The 12,008-nt window shown below is 48.1% G+C and overlaps 2 non-coding genes across 2 annotated transcripts; both read left to right on the top strand.

Annotated features, from left to right (window-relative positions):
- Positions 1 to 2,788: 2,788 nt before the first annotated feature.
- On the top strand, positions 2,789 to 2,860 carry trnae-cuc (transfer RNA glutamic acid (anticodon CUC)). The gene has a single exon. It is a non-coding gene; the product is annotated as a tRNA-Glu (tRNA).
- A 5,556-nt stretch (positions 2,861 to 8,416) lies between these two features.
- Positions 8,417 to 8,488, top strand: trnae-cuc (transfer RNA glutamic acid (anticodon CUC)). The gene has a single exon. It is a non-coding gene; the product is annotated as a tRNA-Glu (tRNA).
- The last annotated feature ends 3,520 nt before the right edge of the window (positions 8,489 to 12,008 follow it).

Genomic DNA, 12,008 nt, shown 5'->3' with positions numbered 1-12,008 from the left:
AGACAGAAAATTCTTATTGGAGAAAGCATTGAAAGAGGTTCCTTTTTCTAGAATGGGTTTTCCGACAGTCAACTTTTTTTCTAGTAAAGTCCTTGGTGGTCTAGTGGCTAGGATCCAGCACTTTCACTGCTGTGGCCTGGGTTCGATTCCAGGTCAGGTCTATTATTATAGACGGAAAGACAGAAAATTCTTATTGGAGAAAGCATTGAAAGAGGTTCCTTTTATAGAATGGATTTGACGACAGTCAACTTTTTTTCTAGTAAAGTCCTTGGTGGTCTAGTGGCTAGGATTCAGCACTTTCACTGCTGTGGCCTGGGTTCGATTCCAGCCAGGTCAGGGAAACTGTTACACGCAGATAGAAAATTCCTCTTGAGGAATTGGAATGAACATTGAAAGAGGTTCCTTTTTCTAGAATGGGTTTTCCGACAGTCAACTTTTTTTCTAGTAAAGTCCTTGGTGGTCTAGTGGCTAGGATCCAGCACTCTCACTGCTGTGGCCCGGGTTCGATTCCCGGTCAGGTCTATTATAATAGACGGAAAGACAGAAATTTTTTTATCGGAGAAAGCATTGAAAGAGGTTCCTTTTATAAAATGGATTTGACGACAGTCAACTTTTTTCTAGTAAAGTCCTTGGTGGTCTAGTGGCTAGGATCCAGCACTCTCACTGCTGTGGCCCGGGTTTGATTCCCGGTCAGGGAAACTATGACAGACAGACAGACAGACAGACAGACAGACAGACAGACAGACAGACAGACAGACAGACAGACAGACAGACAGACAGACAGACAGACAGACAGACAGACAGACAGACAGACAGACAGACAGACAGACAGACAGACAGACAGACAGACAGACAGACAGACAGACAGACAGACAGACAGACAGACAGACAGACAGACAGACAGACAGACAGACAGACAGACAGACAGACAGACAGACAGACAGACAGACAGACAGACAGACAGACAGACAGACAGACAGACAGACAGACAGACAGACAGACAGACAGACAGACAGACAGACAGACAGACAGACAGACAGACAGACAGACAGACAGACAGACAGACAGACAGACAGACAGACAGACAGACAGACAATTCTTATTGGAGAAAGCATTGAAAGAGGTTCCTTTTATAGAATGGATTTGACGACAGTCAACTTTTTTTCTAGTAAAGTCCTTGGTGGTCTAGTGGCTAGGATCCAGCACTTTCACTGCTGTGGCCTGGGTTCGATTCCAGGTCAGGAAAACTGTTACACGCAGATAGAAAATTCCTCTTGAGGAATTGGAAAGAAAATTGAAAGATGTTCCTTTTTCTAGAATGGGTTTTCCGACAGTCAACTTTTTTCCTGTTCATTCCCTGATGGACTAGTGGCTAGGATCCAGCACTCTCACTGCTGTGGCCCGGGTTCGATTCCCGGTCAGGTCTATTATAATAGACGGAAAGACAGAAAATTCTTATTGGAGAAAGCATTGAAAGAGGTTCCTTTTTCTAGAATGGGTTTTCCGACAGTCAACTTTTTTTCTAGTAAAGTCCTTGGTGGTCTAGTGGCTAGGATCCAGCACTTTCACTGCTGTGGCCTGGGTTCGATTCCAGGTCAGGTCTATTATTATAGACGGAAAGACAGAAAATTCTTATTGGAGAAAGCATTGAAAGAGGTTCCTTTTATAGAATGGATTTGACGACAGTCAACTTTTTTTCTAGTAAAGTCCTTGGTGGTCTAGTGGCTAGGATTCAGCACTTTCACTGCTGTGGCCTGGGTTCGATTCCAGGTCAGGGAAACTGTTACACGCAGATAGAAAATTCCTCTTGAGGAATTGGAATGAACATTGAAAGAGGTTCCTTTTTCTAGAATGGGTTTTCCGACAGTCAACTTTTTTTCTAGTAAAGTCCTTGGTGGTCTAGTGGCTAGGATCCAGCACTCTCACTGCTGTGGCCCGGGTTCGATTCCCGGTCAGGTCTATTATAATAGACGGAAAGACAGAAATTTTTTTATCGGAGAAAGCATTGAAAGAGGTTCCTTTTATAAAATGGATTTGACGACAGTCAACTTTTTTCTAGTAAAGTCCTTGGTGGTCTAGTGGCTAGGATCCAGCACTCTCACTGCTGTGGCCCGGGTTTGATTCCCGGTCAGGGAAACTATGACAGACAGACAGACGGACGGACGGACGGACGGACGGACGGACGGACGGACGGACGGACGGACGGACGGACGGACGGACGGACGGACGGACGGACGGACGGACGGACGGACGGACGGACGGACGGACGGACGGACGGACGGACGGACGGACGGACGGACGGACGGACGGACGGACGGACGGACGGACGGACAGACAGACAGACAGACAGACAATTCTTATTGGAGAAAGCATTGAAAGAGGTTCTTTTTATAGAATGGATTTGACGACAGTCAACTTTTTTTCTAGTAAAGTCCTTGGTGGTCTAGTGGCTAAGATCCAGCACTTTCACTGCTGTGGCCCGGGTTCGATTCCAGGTCAGGGAAACTGTTACACGCAGATAGAAAATTCCTCTTGAGGAATTGGAAAGAAAATTGAAAGATGTTCCTTTTTCTAGAATGGGTTTTCCGACAGTCAACTTTTTTCCTGTTCATTCCCTGATGGACTAGTGGCTAGGATCCAGCACTCTCACTGCTGTGGCCCGGGTTCGATTGCCGGTCAGGTCTATTATAATAGTCGGAAAGACAGAAAATTCTTATTGGAGAAAGCATTGAAAGAGGTTCCTTTTATAGAATGGATTTGACGACAGTCAACTTTTTTTCTAGTAAAGTCCTTGGTGGTCTAGTGGCTAGGATCCAGCACTCTCACTGCTGTGGCCCGGGTTCGATTCCCGGTCAGGGAAACTATGACAGACAGACAGACAGACAGACAGACAGACAGACAATTCCTCTTGAGGAATTGGAAAGATGTTCCTTTTTCTAGAATGGGTTTTCCGACAGTCAACTTTTTTTCTAGTAAAGTCCTTGGTGGTCTAGTGGCTAGGATCCAGCACTCTCACTGCTGTGGCCCGGGTTCGATTCCCGGTCAGGTCTATTATAATAGACGGAAAGACAGAAAATTCTTATTGGAGAAAGCATTGAAAGAGGTTCCTTTTATAGAATGGATTTGACGACAGTCAACTTTTTTTCTAGTAAAGTCCTTGGTGGTCTAGTGGCTAGGATCCAGCACTTTCACTGCTGTGGCCTGGGTTCGATTCCAGGTCAGGAAAACTGTTACACGCAGATAGAAAATTCCTCTTGAGGAATTGGAAAGAAAATTGAAAGATGTTCCTTTTTCTAGAATGGGTTTTCCGACGGACGGACGGACGGACGGACGGACGGACGGACGGACGGACGGACGGACGGACGGACGGACGGACGGACGGACGGACGGACGGACGGACGGACGGACGGACGGACGGACGGACGGACGGACGGACGGACGGACGGACGGACGGACGGACGGACGGACGGACGGACGGACGGACGGACGGACGGACGGACGGACGGACGGACGGACGGACGGACGGACGGACGGACGGACGGACGGACGGACGGACGGACGGACGGACAGACAGACAATTCTTATTGGAGAAAGCATTGAAAGAGGTTCCTTTTATAGAATGGATTTGACGACAGTCAACTTTTTTTCTAGTAAAGTCCTTGGTGGTCTAGTGGCTAGGATCCAGCACTTTCACTGCTGTGGCCTGGGTTCGATTCCAGGTCAGGAAAACTGTTACACGCAGATAGAAAATTCCTCTTGAGGAATTGGAAAGAAAATTGAAAGATGTTCCTTTTTCTAGAATGGGTTTTCCGACAGTCAACTTTTTTCCTGTTCATTCCCTGATGGACTAGTGGCTAGGATCCAGCACTCTCACTGCTGTGGCCCGGGTTCGATTCCCGGTCAGGTCTATTATAATAGACGGAAAGACAGAAATTTTTTTATCGGAGAAAGCATTGAAAGAGGTTCCTTTTATAAAATGGATTTGACGACAGTCAACTTTTTTCTAGTAAAGTCCTTGGTGGTCTGGATCCAGCACTCTCACTGCTGTGGCCCGGGTTTGATTCCCGGTCAGGGAAACTATGACAGACAGACAGACAGACAGACAGACAGACAGACAGACAGACAGACAGACAGACAGACAGACAGACAGACAGACAGACAGACAGACAGACAGACAGACAGACAGACAGACAGACAGACAGACAGACAGACAGACAGACAGACAGACAGACAGACAGACAGACAGACAGACAGACAGACAGACAGACAGACAGACAGACAGACAGACAGACAGACAGACAGACAGACAGACAGACAGACAGACAGACAGACAGACAGACAGACAGACAGACAGACAGACAGACAGACAGACAGACAGACAGACAGACAGACAGACAGACAGACAGACAGACAGACAGACAGACAGACAGACAGACAGACAGACAGACAGACAGACAATTCTTATTGGAGAAAGCATTGAAAGAGGTTCCTTTTATAGAATGGATTTGACGACAGTCAACTTTTTTCCTAGTAAAGTCCTTGGTGGTCTAGTGGCTAGGATCCAGCACTTTCACTGCTGTGGCCTGGGTTCGATTCCAGGTCAGGAAAACTGTTACACGCAGATAGAAAATTCCTCTTGAGGAATTGGAAAGAAAATTGAAAGATGTTCCTTTTTCTAGAATGGGTTTTCCGACAGTCAACTTTTTTCCTGTTCATTCCCTGATGGACTAGTGGCTAGGATCCAGCACTCTCACTGCTGTGGCCCGGGTTCGATTCCCGGTCAGGTCTATTATAATAGACGGAAAGACAGAAAATTCTTATTGGAGAAAGCATTGAAAGAGGTTCCTTTTTCTAGAATGGGTTTTCCGACAGTCAACTTTTTTTCTAGTAAAGTCCTTGGTGGTCTAGTGGCTAGGATCCAGCACTTTCACTGCTGTGGCCTGGGTTCGATTCCAGGTCAGGTCTATTATTATAGACGGAAAGACAGAAAATTCTTATTGGAGAAAGCATTGAAAGAGGTTCCTTTTATAGAATGGATTTGACGACAGTCAACTTTTTTTCTAGTAAAGTCCTTGGTGGTCTAGTGGCTAGGATTCAGCACTTTCACTGCTGTGGCCTGGGTTCGATTCCAGGTCAGGGAAACTGTTACACGCAGATAGAAAATTCCTCTTGAGGAATTGGAATGAACATTGAAAGAGGTTCCTTTTTCTAGAATGGGTTTTCCGACAGTCAACTTTTTTTCTAGTAAAGTCCTTGGTGGTCTAGTGGCTAGGATCCAGCACTCTCACTGCTGTGGCCCGGGTTCGATTCCCGGTCAGGTCTATTATAATAGACGGAAAGACAGAATTTTTTTTATCGGAGAAAGCATTGAAAGAGGTTCCTTTTATAAAATGGATTTGACGACAGTCAACTTTTTTCTAGTAAAGTCCTTGGTGGTCTAGTGGCTAGGATCCAGCACTCTCACTGCTGTGGCCCGGGTTTGATTCCCGGTCAGGGAAACTATGACAGACAGACAGACAGACAGACGGACGGACGGACGGACGGACGGACGGACGGACGGACGGACGGACGGACGGACGGACGGACGGACGGACGGACGGACGGACGGACGGACGGACGGACGGACGGACGGACGGACGGACGGACGGACGGACGGACGGACGGACGGACGGACGGACGGACGGACGGACGGACGGACGGACGGACGGACGGACGGACGGACGGACGGACGGACAGACAGACAGACAGACAGACAGACAATTCTTATTGGAGAAAGCATTGAAAGAGGTTCCTTTTATAGAATGGATTTGACGACAGTCAACTTTTTTTCTAGTAAAGTCCTTGGTGGTCTAGTGGCTAGGATCCAGCACTTTCACTGCTGTGGCCTGGGTTCGATTCCAGGTCAGGAAAACTGTTACACGCAGATAGAAAATTCCTCTTGAGGAATTGGAAAGAAAATTGAAAGATGTTCCTTTTTCTAGAATGGGTTTTCCGACAGTCAACTTTTTTCCTGTTCATTCCCTGATGGACTAGTGGCTAGGATCCAGCACTCTCACTGCTGTGGCCCGGGTTCGATTCCCGGTCAGGTCTATTATAATAGACGGAAAGACAGAAATTTTTTTATCGGAGAAAGCATTGAAAGAGGTTCCTTTTATAAAATGGATTTGACGACAGTCAACTTTTTTCTAGTAAAGTCCTTGGTGGTCTAGTGGCTAGGATCCAGCACTCTCACTGCTGTGGCCCGGGTTTGATTCCCGGTCAGGGAAACTATGACAGACAGACAGACAGACAGACAGACAGACAGACAGACAGACAGACAGACAGACAGACAGACAGACAGACAGACAGACAGACAGACAGACAGACAGACAGACAGACAGACAGACAGACAGACAGACAGACAGACAGACAGACAGACAGACAGACAGACAGACAGACAGACAGACAGACAGACAGACAGACAGACAGACAGACAGACAGACAGACAGACAGACAGACAGACAGACAGACAGACAGACAGACAGACAGACAGACAGACAGACAGACAGACAGACAGACAGACAGACAGACAGACAGACAGACAGACAGACAGACAGACAGACAGACAGACAGACAGACAGACAATTCTTATTGGAGAAAGCATTGAAAGAGGTTCCTTTTATAGAATGGATTTGACGACAGTCAACTTTTTTTCTAGTAAAGTCCTTGGTGGTCTAGTGGCTAGGATCCAGCACTTTCACTGCTGTGGCCTGGGTTCGATTCCAGGTCAGGAAAACTGTTACACGCAGATAGAAAATTCCTCTTGAGGAATTGGAAAGAAAATTGAAAGATGTTCCTTTTTCTAGAATGGGTTTTCCGACAGTCAACTTTTTTCCTGTTCATTCCCTGATGGACTAGTGGCTAGGATCCAGCACTCTCACTGCTGTGGCCCGGGTTCGATTCCCGGTCAGGTCTATTATAATAGACGGAAAGACAGAAAATTCTTATTGGAGAAAGCATTGAAAGAGGTTCCTTTTTCTAGAATGGGTTTTCCGACAGTCAACTTTTTTTCTAGTAAAGTCCTTGGTGGTCTAGTGGCTAGGATCCAGCACTTTCACTGCTGTGGCCTGGGTTCGATTCCAGGTCAGGTCTATTATTATAGACGGAAAGACAGAAAATTCTTATTGGAGAAAGCATTGAAAGAGGTTCCTTTTATAGAATGGATTTGACGACAGTCAACTTTTTTTCTAGTAAAGTCCTTGGTGGTCTAGTGGCTAGGATTCAGCACTTTCACTGCTGTGGCCTGGGTTCGATTCCAGGTCAGGGAAACTGTTACACGCAGATAGAAAATTCCTCTTGAGGAATTGGAATGAACATTGAAAGAGGTTCCTTTTTCTAGAATGGGTTTTCCGACAGTCAACTTTTTTTCTAGTAAAGTCCTTGGTGGTCTAGTGGCTAGGATCCAGCACTCTCACTGCTGTGGCCCGGGTTCGATTCCCGGTCAGGTCTATTATAATAGACGGAAAGACAGAAATTTTTTTATCGGAGAAAGCATTGAAAGAGGTTCCTTTTATAAAATGGATTTGACGACAGTCAACTTTTTTCTAGTAAAGTCCTTGGTGGTCTAGTGGCTAGGATCCAGCACTCTCACTGCTGTGGCCCGGGTTTGATTCCCGGTCAGGGAAACTATGACAGACAGACAGACAGACGGACGGACGGACGGACGGACGGACGGACGGACGGACGGACGGACGGACGGACGGACGGACGGACGGACGGACGGACGGACGGACGGACGGACGGACGGACGGACGGACGGACGGACGGACGGACGGACGGACGGACGGACGGACGGACGGACGGACGGACGGACGGACGGACGGACGGACGGACGGACGGACGGACGGACGGACGGACGGACGGACGGACGGACGGACGGACGGACGGACGGACGGACGGACGGACGGACGGACGGACGGACGGACGGACAGACAGACAGACAATTCTTATTGGAGAAAGCATTGAAAGAGGTTCTTTTTATAGAATGGATTTGACGACAGTCAACTTTTTTTCTAGTAAAGTCCTTGGTGGTCTAGTGGCTAAGATCCAGCACTTTCACTGCTGTGGCCCGGGTTCGATTCCAGGTCAGGGAAACTGTTACACGCAGATAGAAAATTCCTCTTGAGGAATTGGAAAGAAAATTGAAAGATGTTCCTTTTTCTAGAATGGGTTTTCCGACAGTCAACTTTTTTCCTGTTCATTCCCTGATGGACTAGTGGCTAGGATCCAGCACTCTCACTGCTGTGGCCCGGGTTCGATTGCCGGTCAGGTCTATTATAATAGTCGGAAAGACAGAAAATTCTTATTGGAGAAAGCATTGAAAGAGGTTCCTTTTATAGAATGGATTTGACGACAGTCAACTTTTTTTCTAGTAAAGTCCTTGGTGGTCTAGTGGCTAGGATCCAGCACTCTCACTGCTGTGGCCCGGGTTCGATTCCCGGTCAGGGAAACCAGGACAGACAGACAGACAGACAGACAGACAGACAGACAATTCCTCTTGAGGAATTGGAAAGATGTTCCTTTTTCTAGAATGGGTTTTCCGACAGTCAACTTTTTTTCTAGTAAAGTCCTTGGTGGTCTAGTGGCTAGGATCCAGCACTCTCACTGCTGTGGCCCGGGTTCGATTCCCGGTCAGGTCTATTATAATAGACGGAAAGACAGAAAATTCTTATTGGAGAAAGCATTGAAAGAGGTTCCTTTTATAGAATGGATTTGACGACAGTCAACTTTTTTTCTAGTAAAGTCCTTGGTGGTCTAGTGGCTAGGATCCAGCACTTTCACTGCTGTGGCCTGGGTTCGATTCCAGGTCAGGAAAACTGTTACACGCAGATAGAAAATTCCTCTTGAGGAATTGGAAAGAAAATTGAAAGATGTTCCTTTTTCTAGAATGGGTTTTCCGACAGACGGACGGACGGACGGACGGACGGACGGACGGACGGACGGACGGACGGACGGACGGACGGACGGACGGACGGACGGACGGACGGACGGACGGACGGACGGACGGACGGACGGACGGACGGACGGACGGACGGACGGACGGACGGACGGACGGACGGACGGACGGACGGACGGACGGACGGACGGACGGACGGACGGACGGACGGACGGACGGACGGACGGACGGACGGACGGACGGACGGACGGACGGACGGACGGACGGACGGACGGACGATTCTTATTGGAGAAAGCATTGAAAGAGGTTCTTTTTATAGAATGGATTTGACGACAGTCAACTTTTTTTCTAGTAAAGTCCTTGGTGGTCTAGTGGCTAAGATCCAGCACTTTCACTGCTGTGGCCCGGGTTCGATTCCAGGTCAGGGAAACTGTTACACGCAGATAGAAAATTCCTCTTGAGGAATTGGAAAGAAAATTGAAAGATGTTCCTTTTTCTAGAATGGGTTTTCCGACAGTCAACTTTTTTCCTGTTCATTCCCTGATGGACTAGTGGCTAGGATCCAGCACTCTCACTGCTGTGGCCCGGGTTCGATTCCCGGTCAGGTCTATTATAATAGACGGAAAGACAGAAAATTCTTATTGGAGAAAGCATTGAAAGAGGTTCCTTTTTCTAGAATGGGTTTTCCGACAGTCAACTTTTTTTCTAGTAAAGTCCTTGGTGGTCTAGTGGCTAGGATCCAGCACTTTCACTGCTGTGGCCTGGGTTCGATTCCAGGTCAGGTCTATTATTATAGACGGAAAGACAGAAAATTCTTATTGGAGAAAGCATTGAAAGAGGTTCCTTTTATAGAATGGATTTGACGACAGTCAACTTTTTTTCTAGTAAAGTCCTTGGTGGTCTAGTGGCTAGGATTCAGCACTTTCACTGCTGTGGCCTGGGTTCGATTCCAGGTCAGGGAAACTGTTACACGCAGATAGAAAATTCCTCTTGAGGAATTGGAATGAACATTGAAAGAGGTTCCTTTTTCTAGAATGGGTTTTCCGACAGTCAACTTTTTTTCTAGTAAAGTCCTTGGTGGTCTAGTGGCTAGGATCCAGCACTCTCACTGCTGTGGCCCGGGTTCGATTCCCGGTCAGGTCTATTATAATAGACGGAAAGACAGAAATTTTTTTATCGGAGAAAGCATTGAAAGAGGTTCCTTTTATAAAATGGATTTGACGACAGTCAACTTTTTTCGTGGTCTAGTGGCTAGGATCCAGCACTCTCACTGCTGTGGCCCGGGTTTGATTCCCGGTCAGGGAAACTATGACAGACAGACAGACAGACAGACGGACGGACGGACGGACGGACGGACGGACGGACGGACGGACGGACGGACGGACGGACGGACGGACGGACGGACGGACGGACGGACGGACGGACGGACGGACGGACGGACGGACGGACGGACGGACGGACGGACGGACGGACGGACGGACGGACGGACGGACGGACGGACGGACGGACGGACGGACGGACGGACGGACGGACGGACGGACGGACGGACGGACGGACGGACGGACGGACGGACGGACGGACGGACGGACGGACGGACGGACGGACAGACAGACAGACAGACAATTCTTATTGGAGAAAGCATTGAAAGAGGTTCCTTTTATAGAATGGATTTGACGACAGTCAACTTTTTTTCTAGTAAAGTCCTTGGTGGTCTAGTGGCTAGGATCCAGCACTTTCACTGCTGTGGCCTGGGTTCGATTCCAGGTCAGGAAAACTGTTACACGCAGATAGAAAATTCCTCTTGAGGAATTGGAAAGAAAATTGAAAGATGTTCCTTTTTCTAGAATGGGTTTTCCGACAGTCAACTTTTTTCCTGTTCATTCCCTGATGGACTAGTGGCTAGGATCCAGCACTCTCACTGCTGTGGCCCGGGTTCGATTCCCGGTCAGGTCTATTATAATAGACGGAAAGACAGAAATTTTTTTATCGGAGAAAGCATTGAAAGAGGTTCCTTTTATAAAATGGATTTGACGACAGTCAACTTTTTTCTAGTAAAGTCCTTGGTGGTCTAGTGGCTAGGATCCAGCACTCTCACTGCTGTGGCCCGGGTTTGATTCCCGGTCAGGGAAACTATGACAGACAGACAGACAGACAGACAGACAGACAGACAGACAGACAGACAGACAGACAGACAGACAGACAGCCAGCCAGACAGCCAGCCAGACAGCCAGACAGCCAGACAGCCAGCCAGACAGCCAGCCAGACAGCCAGACAGCCAGCCAGACAGCCAGCCAGACAGCCAGCCAGACAGACAGACAGACAGCCAGCCAGACAGACAGACAGACAGCCAGCCAGACAGACAGCCAGACAGCCAGCCAGACAGACAGCCAGACAGCCAGCCAGACAGACAGCCAGCCAGACAGACAGCCAGCCAGACAGACAGACAGACAGACAGACAGACAGACAGACAGACAGACAGACAGACAGACAGACAGACAGACAGACAGACAGACAGACAGACAGACAGACAGACAGACAGACAGACAGACAGACAGACAGACAGACAGCCAGACAGACAGACAGACAGACAGACAGACAGACAGACAGACAGACAGACAGACAGACAGACAGACAGACAGACAGACAGACAGACAGACAGACAGACAGACAGACAGACAGACAGACAGACAGACAGACAGACAGACAGACAATTCTTATTGGAGAAAGCATTGAAAGAGGTTCCTTTTATAGAATGGATTTGACGACAGTCAACTTTTTTTCTAGTAAAGTCCTTGGTGGTCTAGTGGCTAGGATCCAGCACTTTCACTGCTGTGGCCTGGGTTCGATTCCAGGTCAGGAAAACTGTTACACGCAGATAGAAAATTCCTCTTGAGGAATTGGAAAGAAAATTGAAAGATGTTCCTTTTTCTAGAATGGGTTTTCCGACAGTCAACTTTTTTCCTGTTCATTCCCTGATGGACTAGTGGCTAGGATCCAGCACTCTCACTGCTGTGGCCCGGGTTCGATTCCCGGTCAGGTCTATTATAATAGACGGAAAGACAGAAAATTCTTA

Source organism: Urocampus carinirostris, chromosome 1 (genome assembly GCF_059441175.1).
Source record: "Urocampus carinirostris isolate Australia breed hairy pipefish chromosome 1, RoL_Ucar_1.0, whole genome shotgun sequence".
Lineage (NCBI taxonomy): Eukaryota > Metazoa > Chordata > Actinopteri > Syngnathiformes > Syngnathidae > Urocampus > Urocampus carinirostris.
This window is presented reverse-complemented; position numbering and strand designations above follow the sequence as displayed.